The sequence below is a fragment of the Biomphalaria glabrata genome, chromosome 4 (genome assembly GCF_947242115.1).
Source record: "Biomphalaria glabrata chromosome 4, xgBioGlab47.1, whole genome shotgun sequence".
Taxonomy (NCBI): Eukaryota; Metazoa; Mollusca; class Gastropoda; family Planorbidae; genus Biomphalaria; species Biomphalaria glabrata.
In genome coordinates this window covers 23,747,106-23,765,482 of record NC_074714.1, presented here as the reverse complement: position 1 = coordinate 23,765,482, position 18,377 = coordinate 23,747,106, and the positions used below count along the sequence as shown (strand labels likewise).

Below are 18,377 nucleotides of genomic sequence, written 5' to 3'. Positions count from 1 at the left end.
AGTGAGACTTCTCACGCTTGAGGGATAGACCTTTAGAGTAACTAATCTGATAGCAAGATGTCTAGTGAGACTTCTCACGCTTGAGGGATAGGCCTTTAGTCCAACTTATATGCATACTAAACATTTTTTTTTGTAAATATAGTACTTAGTAGTACTTAGAAAAACAAAATAAGCAATACTAAAAAAAGAATACTTTTAAAAACCAAACCTTATCTAAAGATAATAACAGCTATTTACTTCCCTTTTAACCGAAAAATATAGGGTTTAGCTCCCTTTCTGTTATTTAAAAAAAATAATTAGTACTAAATGATAAACTAAATGGTTAGTTTTAGGATTGATTCGTGTATTGTTATTGAAATTATAATTAAACAAAATTTTAACTTAATTAGAGAATCGGAAATGGGAGAAAAAACGTGTCAAACGTAATAAGAGGATCAATCCATATATATATATTCACATCTCTCATTTAGTATAAATAGCATTTATTCCCCTTATTTCGAAATCAAAATCAAATAATTAATCACCAACAATTGATTAACTAATTGTTTAAATTGTTTATTGATTCATGTCTTGTCAGGTTGAAGTTTAAACTTGATCCGTTATCCATAAATAATCCAGTACCAGTTATTTGCTTGTGCATCAATTTAAATAAGTTAGTTTTAAAATAATAGCTCAATTTCTGTATTTGAATGATCAATGGGTAATGAATTACACCTCTGTCGACATTTTTTTTATTTCAATAGTAGCAGTAAACACCGTCTACGTCCGTTGAAGCTTTATATTGATAATTATTCCGCCCGATCTCTATTTCCTTTTCTGTCTGTCTGTCTATCTCTCTCTCTCTTTCGCTCTCTGGAACATGCATTTCTCCGACATAGATTTTTGACATGATGTAGAAAGACTCGCTCCAAAATGCTCCCCCGACACATACAAGCCCTCATATTTTGTGTCCTTTAATTTAGCAACACTTTCATTTATCCGCCCCCCCCTCCCCACTCTATGACTATTCTTCAGCTTCTCAATTCAATTGATATTTCGATCGTGACCATTCCCCCTCCCCTTTTTAGATAGTTTTATTTTTCCTTGAAATCTTAAAGCAGCAAGGTCCAGGTATTAAACAACGAATACATTTCTTCATACCATCAGTTTCAGATCTAGAGAAAATAATGCATTCTCCAGAGTCCCCAATTGAATGCCATATTCCCGTTCCCCTTGCTACATTTATTTTTGTATTTTGTTCTCTAAATAACAAGAAATATCAATTTGTTTTTATTAACTGTTAATCGTTTAGTTCACTCCTTTTTAAATGTAGTGAAATGAATATAGATGTAGATTTATCTTTTCAATATTTTTAGGGGTTAATTTTTTGTTGTTGTAGTTCTTTGTTTATTTGTTTGTCTTGACAATGTAACAAAGTATCATTACTGCTCTCGCTCTCTCTCTCTCTCGAAAAAAAAAGGAAAAAGACTCTAAATCTATCTTATAATTGCTAATAGGATTGTTGTTTTGTTTTTTTTTTGTTTTTTTTTTTTATCCTGCGTCTAAAAGGAAGCAGAAAAGAAAAATAAGGTGACATAGAAAGAAAAAGAAAAAAAATGCTTTAAAAATAAGAAATTTGTGTAATATTTTTTAATGCTTTATATATAAACTGCGGCCTATTGTGGAAATATCGAAAATGAATTAAAGGTTTGATCGTAAGCGTGCGGTTTTTCGCGAATCAGTCAAAACCGATTCTTAGCAAGTGTCTAGAAGGTAAAACTAACATTTATACACGATTTCAAGCATATCCGTACGACAGTTTCAAAGATATCTCGATCAATGAATGTGTCAGTGGTATTTTAGAAATTTATTTAATATATAATACATTTTATACTATACTGTAAGCAGTGAAGAGATTAGAGATGTTTGGCTCTGAGCTGGGTTTAGTTTCAGTGTATTAGTGCAGATATGTTTTGATATTGGCTGGGTTTAATTTTAACACGACTTGAATTTATTTATTTTTTTTCAACTGGCTTTATTTCATTTAAGAAACCTACAGGTCAGAACCGTTGCGTGTTGACCAAATGAGATTTTGATATGTCCATGCTACTAGACAAGTAGAAATTGGAATGAGAGGAGGACAAAATTGGAAGGGGAATGAATAAGATAAACTCAGAGGGAGATGAGAGAGAGAGAGAGAGAGAGAGAAAGAGAGGGATGGAAGAAAAGGGAAGAAAGAAAGAACGAGAGAAACTCATTTCCGAAAATGTCATTCAAATCTGAAGTTAAGATGGAGTTGAACAGTTCGTACTTGACTCGACACTTGGACTTGAGAATAGCGACGTACGTTAGAAGACAGCAAACGTAACAAACACTTTTGGTCTGTATTTTAATCTGTGATAGATACAGAAACCAAAGGTTGAAAATACTTTCAGTTCATTGAACTTGTAATTTCGTAATGAAATACGTATAAACAAGACGCGTACATATATATATATATATATATATATATATATATATATATATATATATATATATATATATGTGTGTGTGTGTATTACACAATTAAACGGCTGTCATTGACAGAAGTGGTAATGGATGTAAGCATTCCACTACCTATAAATTGCTTTCTAATTCTATGTGATTCAAATAACCTCTAACAACCAGCCCAATCCTGGCCTATACATGTCGCTCAGACATTGAGTTCGATGAAACTGTTTTCACTGACAAGAGAAGGGCCTAAGGCGAGTAACTGGCGCCAAAACCAGTAAGCATCGGGCAGGAGGGGCTCGTAAGACGTTGCTGGCTACCCACCTAGGAAAATGAAAACTCTAAATTCAAACCTCTGTTACCTTGCAGCTATACCCAATCATGGGAAACACTTCCGGAGTTAACCCTGACGGAAAATCAGGAGTCAGCGACTTTAAGGCAGTTTGCAGCACACAGTACTACACCCTGGAAGAGACTGTGACGCCTCTGACCCCATACTGTATCGGCAATTGCGCTCCTTTTGGATGCATCAGCTCCGTAGGGAGGTGGGAACTGATGAGTGGGCGACATTGTTCCCAATATAACTAATGCCCAGGCATGTATCTCATTTCCTTGTTATGATCCATAGTCACTTGGCGACTGAAGGAGACCAGAGCAAAAGTATTTCATTTTAAACACAAATATGTTTAAACTCTTAAAATAGATTACGTAGAACTTTGAAGGAGGCATAAAACCTTCGTCGAAGACATGGTAAATAAAAAAGTCTTGACTCCTGAGAGGCAATGTCTACATGGTAAATAAAAAAGTCTTGACTCCTGAGAGGCAATGTCTACATGGTAAATAAAAAAGTCTTGACTCCTGAGAGGCAATGTCTACATGGTAAATAAAAAAGTCTTGACTCCTGAGAGGCAATGTCTACATGGTAAATAAAAAAGTCTTGACTCCTGAGAGGCAATGTCTACATGGTAAATAAAAAAGTCTTGACTCCTGAGAGGCAATGTCTACATGGTAAATAAAAAAGTCTTGACTCCTGAGAGGCAATGTCTACATGGTAAATAAAAAAGTCTTGACTCCTGAGAGGCAATGTCTACATGGTAAATAAAAAAGTCTTGACTCCTGAGAGGCAATGTCTACATGGTAAATAAAAAAGTCTCGACTCCTGAGATTCAATGTCTACATGGTAAATAAAAAAAAAGTCTTGACTCCTGAGAGGCAATGTCTACATGGTAAATAAAAAAAAGTCTTGACTCCTGAGAGGCAATGTCTACGTGGTAAATAAAAAAGTCTTGACTACAGAGAGGAATAGTCCTATGGGCGTAGCCAGAGGGGGGTTTGGGGTTCAACCCCCCCCCCGGTAATGACATCCCCCCACAGGGGGGGGGAATCAGAATTTAGTGACTGATTTTTTGCTTTGATTTTGTTTATTGTAGGTAAGATTTTAATACTACACCATCCTTTTCCCCAGCACAGCCAAGGGGGTTTTGAGTTTAAAACCCCCTACTAAGGGGGTTTTGCAGTTAAATCCTTCCCTTCTATAAAACAAAACAAAAAAATGCCAACGATAATAGACACTACCAGTGACAGATTTTTGTAGAAACAGCTTGACGGCAAATGCGCCGAACGGCGCGGGAGGGTCTAAGTCAGTAAGAATAGCACATTAGGTTTTTGAAATAAAACTTTCTAATAGCAGAAAATGCACTGTAGATACCTCAGAATATGCATTTTGTTGGCTTTCAATATCAGAAATAGTGCTTTGCGATGGGGCTTCGCCCCGCGCTGGGGGAGCTCCATTTTATTTACCTTATTGTTTTAAACTCTGTTACTAATTGATGAATTAAAGCTTAACAGTATTTATAAACAGATAGGCCTATCACAAATTAATTTGTGTAACATGAGTATGTATATCTACGAGGCCACCAACTGTAAATGGTGTGTGTAGGATGGTCAATAGGATACGCAAATATATATTGAAATAGTTACTAATGTAAATCTCTCAAAAGTGCAATCTGGCTTGAATAGCGGTCGCACGCATTTCAGACCAACAACTGATCATCAGGCTTGTCATTTAAAGTCCAAGGACCGCTTCTGGTTCTGGCTTCAAGAACTTAATTCTGATAGTAGCTATTAGTTAATAGTTGGAATCTGAAACGTTGTAGGTCAATATTTACTGTTTTAGATTAATTCATTTGCGGCATACGATATTTTATTAACAGCGGGAGCATCAATTGTACCTATTTATAGCTTGAACCTTAGATGGTGCCAAAGCATAGATTAAATTAATGTCTATAGGCCTGTTGTTGAGATTTAGTTTTAGACAACAGTTATATAGATCTAATAGCATTAGGAAAACCAAATATAGAAGAAAAAAACTCATCTATACCCTCCCTACCCAAATAAATTAATAGACTGTGTGTTCGACTGATTTTAATAATCTGGTCAGATGGACGTAGCGAGCCTACACATGTAGTCCTAGTGTAGTGTGTATAGTAGATGGTGTTGATCATCACACGTTTTTTTCCCTTGGGCATGGTCAGTCAAGCATGTAGATCTAGTATACCCGTACACTAGTTACAGAGGTCAAGTGTTTCTTAACACTCCAGCAAATCAACCGTGATATTTATCTACAGTGCAGTATGCTGTCTTTGTATGTTGTGTTTATCCATTCTGGCTTTAAAATGGCAAATATCTATCACTAAATTGAATGCCAAGGACTTAATGAATATAAGAAGGAGTAGGGGGTGTTTAGCTCTCCCTTTAAAGATAGGCCTGGTCGTGTCCATCTAACTGAGATTTATATCCAAGTAAGCAAAGTCGGTACTCTACTGGTGTAGATGTGTGGCATATAGTCCAGCCACGTGATTGAGATTTTTCTCCAAATAAGCAAACTCATTGTCCGATTACTCAGGAAGAGGAGTGGCTTGAAGTCCAGCAACCTAATTAAGATTTACTACCAAGTAAACAAACTCAGTTCCCTTGTGTGACTTCTAGAGAGTGCATACGTCCATCGTATTTGACTGGGTCACCTATCAATGAACTCAATGTGATGGACTAAACAAATAAAAGGGGGTGGGAGTCGTTCATCTCTACCTCTGGAGATATACCCGCACAGCGAGACGGACGTCTGGTCAGCATGACGAAGTCAAGGAATATAACATCTTTACATGTTAACTAACCCACTTAAAGGTCAAGACAAAAAAAAAAAAAAAAGAAAAAGTGCCAGCCATTGTTGCTCTGTATGTAACGCGCATTTATAATGTAAAGTTTCATGTCTATTTATATTAACACGCCTTGTCTTTATAATAAATGATGTTTGGTGCCTATTCATATAGGCCCTCTTTTTAAGCACATTATTTTGTTTTAAATATATACATTTAAACATTCTTTAACAGACATTAATTGAATGTGGTCCATTTTATGCATATTAAATAGGTACAAGGTGTACTTTTTACTATTCGGCCAACTATCTGGCGGTGATATTCGACCGGAGCCGAATATTGCCGAATAGTGAACAAAGACCCAATATTCGGCAGAGCTACTATCCGGCGCACCCCTAGTCTATACAAGTAATTCTAAATCTACACTAGATTCGTGTCTATATATCCATTCTAGATCTAGAATAGATTCTTAATCTAGAATAGATTCTAAATCTAAATTTTAGATCTAGAATTTCTAGGACTAGATTAAGATCTAAGTTCTATATTTACATTTTAGATTTTTATCTAGATACAATCTAAATTAGATTTAGATCGAAAAATAAGACTAAATAAAGACTAAATAAAGACTATAAGCTATAAACCTAAAATGACATTAAATAATCTACATAATCATAAAAATACAGATGTAATTGGCTGCTTTAACACAATTTTCACATTGAAATAATAGAACGAAAATCCTATAGTTATGTAAAAGTTGATGTAATGAGAACAACAAGACCAAGATCATATTACCATGTAATATAATGTATCTTAAATTATCTTATAAAATACAGACGTTAATTTAAAGATGAAAATGATATGAGAGAGAAGTAACGTTGTTTTTACGTGTATGAAATTGGACCATAGAAATGTCAGAAAAATTGACCGAAAATTAAATTGGTCTTTATAACTTTATAACCATGAGAAGTAGCATCTAGAAATGTGAAACAAACATACTTCATTACACGACTGTTAAATTTAGTTGTTTAGGTTGCTGGCAAACCAAACTTTTGGTGGAACAAATCAATGTAGAGAATTAGAACATTAGGTTCTTTGTTGTGCGATCGAATTTGAAAGTACGTATAAGGGGGATAATTCTTTTTTTTTTTAAATCCATTTGTATAACGCAACTTTTATTCTTATGCATGCTCAGTTCGCTGCACTCCAGTATCTCAGGCAGAACTGTGTCTGGGAGGTTTCTGTGCTGTTTTGAAGTGGGCATTTAACGTAACTCCGCTTTCAAGATTTTAAACCCCGATTCCAGAAGTGGCATAGAGTCTTATTATTAATGACGTGTTGCCCTGTTTGCTTTCAAGTAAAAAAAGAATACTAAAATGATTTTTTGAAATTTAAAAAATGCAAACGCTCAAAACAAGACCATTGGTAAATATTCCTTGTTCCATGGGCGAATTCGAAAGGCGGCCGCCTTTGAGTTTGTGTAACTACACAAACTATTTTTGTAATTTGTTTTTTTTTTTTCTAAAGAGATTATTCTAAATGGCAAAGTTAATAGCTATTATACTCAAAACAGTTCTTTATAATCAAAGTAAAATATTGCAGTTTTCAGTTATATATTAATCCTAACTGTAGTTCAGTGACATACTTGATGTTAAACAAAATTAAAATAATTCAGACGTCATTGACAAAAGTTATGATTGACACAAGGAATCTCAAATACTTATCAAACGCTCCTGTTCTGTGACGGTACCGGGCTGAGAACTGGGGGGGGGGGGGCGATTAGCTGTCGGTCTAATAAGAATAACGACTAACTAGTCCTAAAGTTGCCCACGCTACCTGTTCAGTCTAAACATTTTGTCGTCTGCAAATGTTTGTATGGTAAAGCCATCAGCCTGTGTGTAGACTTAGCCGTAACCAATCAGAAAGCTCATTACTTTCCCATCCATCGTCACGACGAAACTGATACCCCACGGGAGGAGAAAAGTATGGGGTGGGGATAGAAAGTGGCGCTGACGCTTCACTCATGTGGTCATCGTAGCATAGGGCTTGTGTCCGCAGGGAATCGCCGGCCACAGCCGAGTCCATTAGATACGAGCATCTGGGGAAAACGCAACGATACACCCTGCTCAAAAAAAAAAAATGGAGGCGCAGAGATATCACTAGTAAAAAGAAAAGAAATGATCAAGAAGTGTGAGAGAGGGCTGGGGTCGTATATTATTAACTCAACCAGAGATTTCTGAGCAGGAGAAGGAGATATTGACAGGGCAATGAAGGCATTTGGGATGGGATTTTGATAGGTTTATGAATGAATAATATGGCTTCTTAAGACGAACTGGTTTAATGAAGGCTTTTAAAGCGTTGAAATTGGGCCATGTAAAGGTTACTGACTAGGACACAGGAGCTAAGCAAAACATCTTCAAGTCAGGATTTTGTTATATTCTGCCATTAAACAAACAAATATTTGTAACAAAAGAAAAATTGGTTGTTTATTTTAAAGGTTGTTCTCGTAAAATAGTACTCAGACTATATATACAACAATGTAAATAATGTGGATTTATTGTTTTTACTTGAATGACAAGACATGAAACAAGAAAAACATACGAAATACTTTTTAAAAAAAAAGCCAATAAGTTTATTTATACAACTTATAGAGTGATTATTTTACTTCTAATCACTAATGAAGGTTAGGTTTCTTTTTTTAAACAAAAGCAACATTTTTTTACAAGTCATATTTGTCCTCAGTCAAGGGTCAATTAAGTCAAGGATGCTAACCAATGACTTACATTCTGACAAATCATTGGTTTTCCTGGCTGACTCAGGCAACCTATTCGATGCCCTACGGAAGAATGTATAGATCTAGACTTTCAACTTAATCGAGACTGCGTGAGAGAGAAATAGCGTTAACTATTATTTAAGGGGACTAAACCCAACAAATCTTACCATATCTGTGAATACCCGTACTTAAGTATTAGTTTCCCTTGTAGCTATTAAACAAAATAATGAATTACCAGTAATTAATTGCCTGATTTGTTACTTTTATTTTTATTGATTCATGTCTTGTCTATGCCAATGAATAATTGTGCGAAATTTAGGCTTGATTTGAGAATGAATGTGTGAGAAATAACGTGCACATACTTTTAACCAGACCGACAGACAGACAGAGTGAGTTGATATAAGCTTTGCGAAAATATGAACATTGACGCTGACAAGTGGATACAAGTAGGTCGAAATGATATGTTAAAGAAGTAACTTCTCTAATGTATACAACAATCAAATCTTTTATGGTATGGTAACATATCCACCAGCCTCGGCAGTCCTTTACCTCAAGAGCAGTAGTATCGCAATATTAATCTCATATTAAAAATGTTTACAAATCTGTCGCCATATTAAGTTACTATAAGGAGTGATGGCGAATTCAATAATCGATTGAAAAAAGCAATCAATATCTGGACTGCCGAATTCAATTTGACAGATAGGCGTTGGATTTTTGTTTTTGTTTTGTTTTAGTTCATCGTCTCTCGATCATTTTGGTTTTCGATTTATTTTTCTTTCAATCAAAGTGAGTATGTGGTAGCTTTTAAATTTGAAAGTGTGTGTGTTATTTGCGTATAAGAACAGTTGTGATTTGTGTGTTTAGCCTAATGGTGTGAATGCCTATATGTGAATCAAAGCTGTGTTTTCTGTTTGTGAAACAATGGTCTTGGAAAAGGAGGATGGATACATAGGATCTACACCAAACATATTTGTAGAGAAACAAAGACTGCTCAAGCATAACTTAAATTAATCGTCAATTTTCAACATTTTGTGACCATACATTTTAAATTATGTTTTAGAAAAAAAGTCTATATAAAAGATTACGTTTTTACTACAACTCATGTCTAGTAGTCTACATTTACATTATGTATTATAGTTAAAAATGACTAACCTAAAAAAAAAGTTATCCAATAATTTTTGTAAAGTTCGCGCTACTTAACATTGTAGATTTGTAAGGAATACTGTAATCATTTTCCTATAAGACTTAGAATAAAATGTACATTAAACAATTATTGAACAAGCCTTAGATGTTAGCCATGTCATTTTATGTTTACTTCGAAAGTTATAAAGAACAATCGTATAATTGCAATTTTTTAAAAAAGAAATAGTGTTTCAATTTGATTTATTTTAAAACTGAAGATCACAATTTTTTTTATTCTTTTATGTGCGATGACCGAATGGACAGAAACTGTAACCCTACCATTATGTGGTCAATATCGATTTAGATAGCAAAAAACGTTGAGCCCATAAAAAGTTATAGTTGGCCAAACAAATGCTAGTACCTAATGGTGTAGATGACTTTAAGGTAGTAGTAGTATTCATGTCATGATTGTAATGTACTCTTTGTTTTCAAGTACATTTTGATTTGTAAGATCCAGTTACGGTTCTTTAACTAACACATATAGTAAAAGAAAAAAACAACAGAAAGCTCTATGAGCTATATCATTGACTATATCATTGAATCTAAGAAAGAAGCACTTTAACATTCAAATGTTCACATTTTCTCTGATAGTAACTAATGGTAAAGCACTGATCTTCACCCACCATGCGCCTACACCTATGAGAATCCCACTGAAAATCCATGAAGTATTAATGGCCTTGGAGTTCCCTTTCATTCAAAGACTTAACAGGTTGTAGGCTGAAATGGACCCGGCTGAGCAGACCAGATAGGCTTTCAATAACGGTCAATTAGCAAGTGTTCCGGGCTTAAAGCGGTGGGGGTGAGGGCAGGCTGGATAAATAAACTTGCTGTCAGGGCGGCTCAATAGACGATCAAAATATTAGTCGTCACTCCTCACGAGGGCGCATACACTCAGACACATACACATTATACAGACACATATGAACATGAATTTGGACACAAACATACCCACAAGCACACTGGTTTACATACAGATACATACCCACAAACACACTGGTTTACACACAGATACATACCCACAGATACACTGGTCCATTCACAGATACAAATCCACAGAGACACTGGTCCACTCAGAGATGCAAACCCAAAGACACACTCAAAGATACAGACACGCTGGTCCACTCAAAGATACAGACAAACTGGTCCACTCAAAGATACAGACACGCTGGTCCACTCAAAGATACAGACAAATGGTCGACGCATAGATATATACCAACAGACACACTTGTCGACTCACAGAAACAGAGACACTGGCCACTCACGGATAGAAAGCCAGAGATTAATATATATATATATATTGTGATGTTGCTTATTCAGGCTGCCTTGAAGTCAACCAATTACTCTGCAATCGTTTGGGTGTAATTGTTCGGGTGTATTCCGTGTAGTTGAACAACAATACATATAGAATAAAACAACACCTGTTTTAACAAGTGAAGAGATGTAGTCAACTCTGATGAAATATTCAACATGTATTTATTCTGATAAAAAGGCCACAGTAGAAGTCTCTGTCACTAAACACGTCGTTACCCTGGAGTATTCTATCGCTAACTGATTTTCCGGTCTCTAACCCAACATATCCCAAACGTCACTAGTCCCGTTCAATATGCGTCTTCTATGGTGCGTCGCTAAATAACTAACCTATATAAATAAGGTGTCTAACAGATTCCTCCCCCCCTTGAAAAAAAAATATGTCAATATTTTTCCACTACTGTCAAGTCTTACAAGGGCATTTTCAATTTAAGGGGAAGACAACAAACATAAAATCTTGACATCTTCATCTTGACTTGACAGTTCCTCATATTCAATGTCAATGTTCATAACATTCCGGAATCATCTTCATTAGTACACAGTTCATCATGGAGGAAAATGTGGCATCTTATGGGCACGTCATACATCACAAATGTTCTTCACTGGCAGTAATCTGATAAAATACAATATTTCAAAAAACAGTTATAGACTTTATTTCCACATTCAATAAATTTTTTCCTTACCACCCTTTTATACGCTTTTGTCCATTTTTCTTTTATACTCACCCTTTTCCATAGAACTAACTTTCGTCAATGATATATGAAATGATTCACACAAAAAATATCCATACTTACTTTCAAATGCTTAACATCAAATTTACTTATCTCCCTTTTCCATAACATAAGTTGTGCCAATATATTAATATATAGTACATAATCAATATAATCATAGTTTATTTACAAAATTATTTCATTTCAATGTCATTCTAGACAATAGATCAGCTACAATATTCACAGATCCACTAATAGCTTTCACTTCAAATTTATATTCCTGTAGTGCTAAGAACCATCTATAAACACGACTGTTTTTCATGCTCTTTTGCTGTATATACTGAATAGGTTTATGATCAGTTAATAATATGAATTTCCTTCCTATTAGATAGCTCTCTAGCTTAGTAATTACCCATATAACAGCTAAGGCTTCTCTTTCAATGACACTATATTTTTTCTCTGCCTCTGATAATTTTCTACTTACATATAATATAGGATGTAAGTTATCATAGTTCTGCATTAGACAACCACCAATAGCATTACCAGATGCATCAGTTGTGACATAAAATATTTTGTCTTTATCAGGTAGTCTTAATATTAGTTCATGACTAAAAACATCTTTAATTCTGTCAATAGCTTTCACACATTCCTCATTACAAACTACTTTTTGAGGTTTTCCTTTTTTAAGTAAGTCATTTAATGGATTCACTATTTCTGCTAAGTTCTTTATAAACTTTCTGTAATAATTTACTATTCCCAATATGCTTTTAATTTGTCTTTTTGTTGTAGGTATTTCAATATTAAGTACTTTCTTTATGTTATCTTCAATAGGGCTAATCATGTTGTTATTTACTTTATGTCCTAAGAAAATTATTTCCTCCAATCCTATTTCTACTTTTTCTGCTTGAATTGTAAGTCCACTTTCTTTTATTATTTTAAACACTTCTTTTACATCTACCAAATGTTCCTCCCAACTATTATTAAAAATACATATGTCATCCAAATAGCAAATAACATTTTCTTTGTTTCCAATTATCATGTTCATCATTCTATTAAATGTGGCAGGTGCATTTACTAATCCAAAACTCATATAATTCCATTGAAAAATACCATATGGTGTTACAAATGCTGTGTAAGGTTTTGCATTTTCTGTTAAAGGTATTTGCCAATAACCTTTAGTTAAATCCAATTTAGTAAAAAATTTTGCTCCATTTAATTTATGTAAAATATCCTCTATATTTGGCATTGGATATGGGTCAAATTCTGTGATGTTGTTAAGTTTCCTATAATCAATACATAACCTTATATCTCCATTCTTCTTTTTGGCTATCACAATTGGTGAAGCATAAGGAGATGTTGATGGTTCAATTATACCTGATTCTAGTAAATTGTCTATTTCTTTCTTTACTTTGTCTTGTAAATGTAGCGGTATTCTATATGGCTTAAGCTTGATAGGTTTTAGGTCTGTTACTTTAATGTCATGTTTAATAATATTTGTTTTTCCTGGTATGCTGGAAAAAATTTCTTTGTATTCCTGTATTATTTTAGTTATATCTTTTGACTTTTCCTTAGTTAAATTATTAAGATTAATCTTTTGCCAAGTTTGATTCTCTTTTGTTTCTATTACAGGTATTTCCTTAATATCATTTTCATTGTGATTTTCATTTGTTATTATCATCAAGCATTCTTCTCTTCCTGAAAATGTATTTTCTATTTTCTCCTGAATGTTTTGTATTAACTCATCTTCTCTATCATGATATAGTTTCAAATTATTTATGTGATATGTTTTAATTTTCCCATTTATTTCAATTTGATAATTCACATCATTAATTTGTTTTATCACCTTAAATGGACCTTTCCATTGTTTACCAATTTTATTTTTCAGGTCATTTATCAATATTAATACATTGTTTCCTACTTCTAGTGTTTTCAATTGTCTTTTCTTATTTATATTCTCATGAGCACTTTGTTTGTACTTCTTATTGTTGTTTTATGCTTGAGTCCATATTTCTTTCAATTCTGTTGTGATTGTTGTTTCACTGTCATTATTTAATTTATTCTCATTGCCTATTAGATTTTCTTTAAAAACATCTAATTCATCTCTAGGTTTTCTTCCATGTATTATTTCATATGGTGAAAATTGTGTTGCTTCATGGATGTTGTTTCTATGAGCAAATAGTACATAGTTAATGTAATGATCCCACTTGTTCTGATTATTCTGAATTATTTTTGTTAATGATCTTTTTAATGAACCACCATACCGTTCACATAAACCGTTACTCTCTGGGTGGTAAACCGAAGAGTATATGTGTTGTATATTGTATTGTTTAGTCCATTTCTTAAATTGTTCTGATTTAAACTGAGATCTCTGATCACTCAATATAATTTTAGGTATACCATGTCTTGTAATTACTTTTTGAGTTATGGCATTAATGATATTCTCTGCACTTGTATTTGATAATGGGATTGCCTCTGGGTATCTACTAAACATGTCTATTACTGTTAGAATGTATTTGTTATTATTTTCAGTTTGAATTAAAGGACCTATTAAATCAATAGATACTTTCTGAAATGGTTCTGTAGGTTCATCCATTTCTTGAATAGGTGCTTTATTCACTAGGCTTTTGTTAGATCTCTTTTGACATATGTCACATGAGTTTATGTATTTGTTTATTGTTGCTTTCATTTTGGGCCAAAATACTTGTTTTGACAAATTCCTATAACATTTCTTTACTCCCCTATGTGCTGCTAAATTATTATCATGTGTCATGATTAAAACATCTTTCCAATATTTCTGTGGTAAGACAAGTTGTTTTATTTTCTTGTTATCATTACTTGTTTGTCTAAACAATATTTTATTCTCTATACAAAATTTCTCCATTGGATTATTATTGTTTTTATCTGATATTCTTGAATAAATTTTCCCAATAATATTGTCATTCATTTGTTCTAATGCAAATGTGGGTGTTGTTTCTTTTTCACTTTGAGATATTTGTGTTTCAAGACTATTTTGTGTTTCATTTTCTATCTCTCTTTCCTTAACATCTGTATTTTCTATTTGTATTACATTACTGGTTTCTTTTTCTTCATCATTACTTATTACATTTATTGTATTTTCCTGTTTCTCATCTTGTTTATCCGTTGATCTTGTTATTATCATACTTGTTATATTTTGTGTTTCTATGTTTTCATAATTTTGTCTTATGTTTTTGTATTTGTTTTGCCAGTCTTCTAATTCTTTTCTTGAACATTCTTTAACTCCTTTTATGTTTCCTACTAACATATCATATCTCATTTCTGGTATTGCAATGCCATCACAATAACCAGTGAAAAATGGAGTTTCAATGTATACCCTTATAGCTTTAAATTCCCTTACGATGCCATCTGCTAATTCTACTTTCCTAGTAAACCCTTTATACCAATGAGGTTTGACAAATTTAGTTTTTACTGCCAAAGTGTTACAACCTGAATCCCTGATTAATTCCACCGGAATTCTATCTACAAACCCTGGGTACACTGCAAAATTGTTCCTATTTCCTTCCATGAAATATACCCTATCTGTACCTTTATTTTTGTATTCCCTACTGTAACTCCTATTTCTAAAATTTCCCCTGTCATTCCTATCTCTACTCCTATATCTACTGTTATTTTGTTCATTGTATCTATTTCTACTTCCAGACCTACTATTCCCTCTTCTACAGTTAGCTGCTATATGACCTTTTCCTTGACATTTAAAACAGGTTATTTCACTATATTTTCTATTCCCACTATTTGATCTGTTTCTATTTCTACTTCTATCAACATTTTCTTTGGTGTATCCTATTAAATCTACTTTGCTCTTATCCCTATCAGAAAATTGTTTATTTGGATAGGCATTTTTGTATACTCTCATTATCTCTGTTATTTTATCTATAGTTTTTGGATTTCTTTCTCTAATAAAAGATTGTAATTGAGGATCACATTTATTTACAAAGTTGTCCACTAGAATAAAATTTTTTAATCCCTCATAAGAGTTTATTACTTTTTCTAATTTTACCCACTTATTGAAAAAATCCTTTTCCATATTAATAGTAGTTTGGGGTTCTATTCCTAATGATGGTATATTGTCAAAGTATTTCTTTCTAAAAGTTGTAGCATTATGACCATAGGCATTCAATAACTCTCTTTTTAAAACTTGATAGCTATCATCAATATGATGGTCATGATTTTGGCATATTGTTAGAGCTTGACCATGAACGAAGTCTATCAGTATTTCAGACCATTCTTCTTCAGGCATATTAAATGTAGACATTTTTGCCTCATATCTTTTCAGGAAATCACCAATGTCATCCTTCTGTTTATCAAAACTTTGTATCTTTCTCTTTAGCCATGTCTGCGAATTAGGGTTGTCTCTTTGTGTGGTAACATTATTTGAGTTATTTGTGTTATTTCTTTGAGTTGTCTGTTCAGTTTGAGCTCTAGCTTGTGCTGCATCCAATCTCATCTTCTCCATTTTAGCTTCATGTTCTCTCTGCCTTTCTTGGTGTTCTTTTTGCTTTTCATATTCTTCCTTTCTGATCCTATCTTGTCTCTCTATCTCTTCCTTTTCCCTTCTTATTTTATCTTGCCGTTCCATTTCTTCCTTCACAACTTGCTGTACATAAGCTGCTAAGTCCTTTCCTTTTAACTCCATGGCCTTTCCATCCTGCATAGCTGTTTCCTTAACCTCCTTAAGGTCCACATATGATGATGTAGCCATTGTATTTTATTTTCACCCAAATTTATATATTTTTACTTAGCCTATATTAGTTATGGCTATACTTTAAACTTATTTTATATTTAAGTTTTTTCAAACTTTTATACAATTTTTTAAGTGTTATGTCTCTATCTATAGATTTAGTAAATGTGTAAATCTAGTCTGAGTTATATTCAAATCTGTATATTAGATCTAGTATCACACAAATTCAAATCTAGTATATTATATATATATATTCAGATCTATAGTTATCAAGAGCACTATGACTATTAGTATGAATAACTATGATCAATTTTAAAATCTGATGTGACTGAAATGTCTAGAGTAAATTCAAAGACTGTCTAGAGTCCAGATCTAGAGTAGATTATAGTTCTATTTAACCATACGAAAAAAATATATGTATACAATGTTAAATATATCTTCAACACGATATATATATCTAGAATGTACTACCTTCATTCATCTTTTCAATTAATGATAATATTCCAAATTCGAGTCTAGATAATCAAATGTACCAAAGAGATGTACAATAATTTGCAGATCTAAATTTAGCCAGACGACAGTGTTTGACTACATAGCCAGTTTCGGCATTATTCTCATGGCAAAATCATATTTGATTTTAACCGCTCAAACTAAAATTATTTTAGTCTGATTCACAATAAAAGAATCCTACCCGTACTTTCTATCATTAAGTGAAAAAAAATTACAGATCTAATTAAATTAATAAAAATAAATAATTTAAAATAATATAAACAAATGAAATAATTAAATGAGACTATCGCTATGGGTTGGGATATTACAATATGGCACACAATGATAACGTCACGAAGTAACTAGGCAACAACGGATATGACGTTTACACAAACAAAACAATTACAACCCTAAACGTATAATATAGCTTTTCATCTAAATTATGTCTTTACCCCGAACGGGTTTAAGGCTTCAGCACCACCTGAATTTTACTCAGGCTAACATACCAAATTTAGACAAAATCTATTTCTAAGGGCAATCTAAACATATACTAATAAGAAAAATGGCACTTAGCTTTTGATAAGAAAGATCCCTTTGTTCGGACTCCCGAATATGCTAGATCACAACAAATTCCACTGCCTCTCTTCCAGTTCTGACTCTGTTCTCCAGTGCTACCAGTGGATACAATCCGTGTCGAGTATCCCACGTAATGCCACAGATGTCCTGATATGCCACAGCAAAATGTCTCAGTTTCTTCGACGACTGTTGATGACCGTATGTGTAGTTCCGACGACTTTGTGTACACAGTTACTGACGAATAGGTTAACGGTTCTTCTGGCGATGACTTGATTTGTGTAAACGACTACTGACAAATAACAGTCTCTTGACGGCAACTTGATCTGGACGACTGACGAATAACGAATTTCTTGACGATGACTTGATCTGGGCTGACGAATAACGACTTTCTTGACGATGACTTGAGCTGGGCTGACGAATAACGGTTCTCTAAAATAGTTCACTGCTTCTGCTGCTACTCTGGTAGTACGACGAAGTTTGCTGTTGTACTCTGCTTCACTAGACCAAACTGTCCAATGTAGACTAGGTGAGACCAAGGTCACCTCCGACGACGTTCTGTTAGACGATTAACGGTTTTCAACGAAATTAAGTGGATGTAGCTGTTTCCACAACTTCAATGTCAACAAGTCTAGATATCGTCTAGACCGACGTATACTAAATATATCAATATTCAGCAGCGAAAAATACGATTTCACTAACCTTCCAAAGGTTAAACACAGTGACCGTTATAAAAGTGGCAAGCAACTGGTTCAATGAGCAAACTGGATCCACAAGGATCTCTCAAAGGGTAAGACGACAGAGCGATTTCGATTTAGTTAGCTACCAAACTTGTAGTACTCACAATACTTCTGACAGCGGGCAAACTGTCCTTCTCGAAACTGACGAGGTAAAACTTGATACTCGATGTGGCTCCTATGACGAAGAAAAAAATATGTCCAACAGGTTCACTAACGATCTCTCACCCTTTATGAATGAACGGTTTCTCTGGTTGTAGGTCGATT

At 33.7% G+C, this 18,377-nt stretch overlaps 1 long non-coding RNA gene across 1 annotated transcript; it reads right to left on the bottom strand.

Moving 5' to 3' along the window:
• Window positions 1-11,032: 11,032 nt before the first annotated feature.
• Window positions 11,033-17,477, bottom strand: LOC129926024 (uncharacterized). Its single transcript, XR_008777713.1, has 2 exons — window positions 16,783-17,477; window positions 11,033-11,497 (listed from the first exon to the last, which is right to left on the bottom strand). It is a non-coding gene; the product is annotated as an uncharacterized LOC129926024 (long non-coding RNA).
• Window positions 17,478-18,377: the final 900 nt, after the last annotated feature.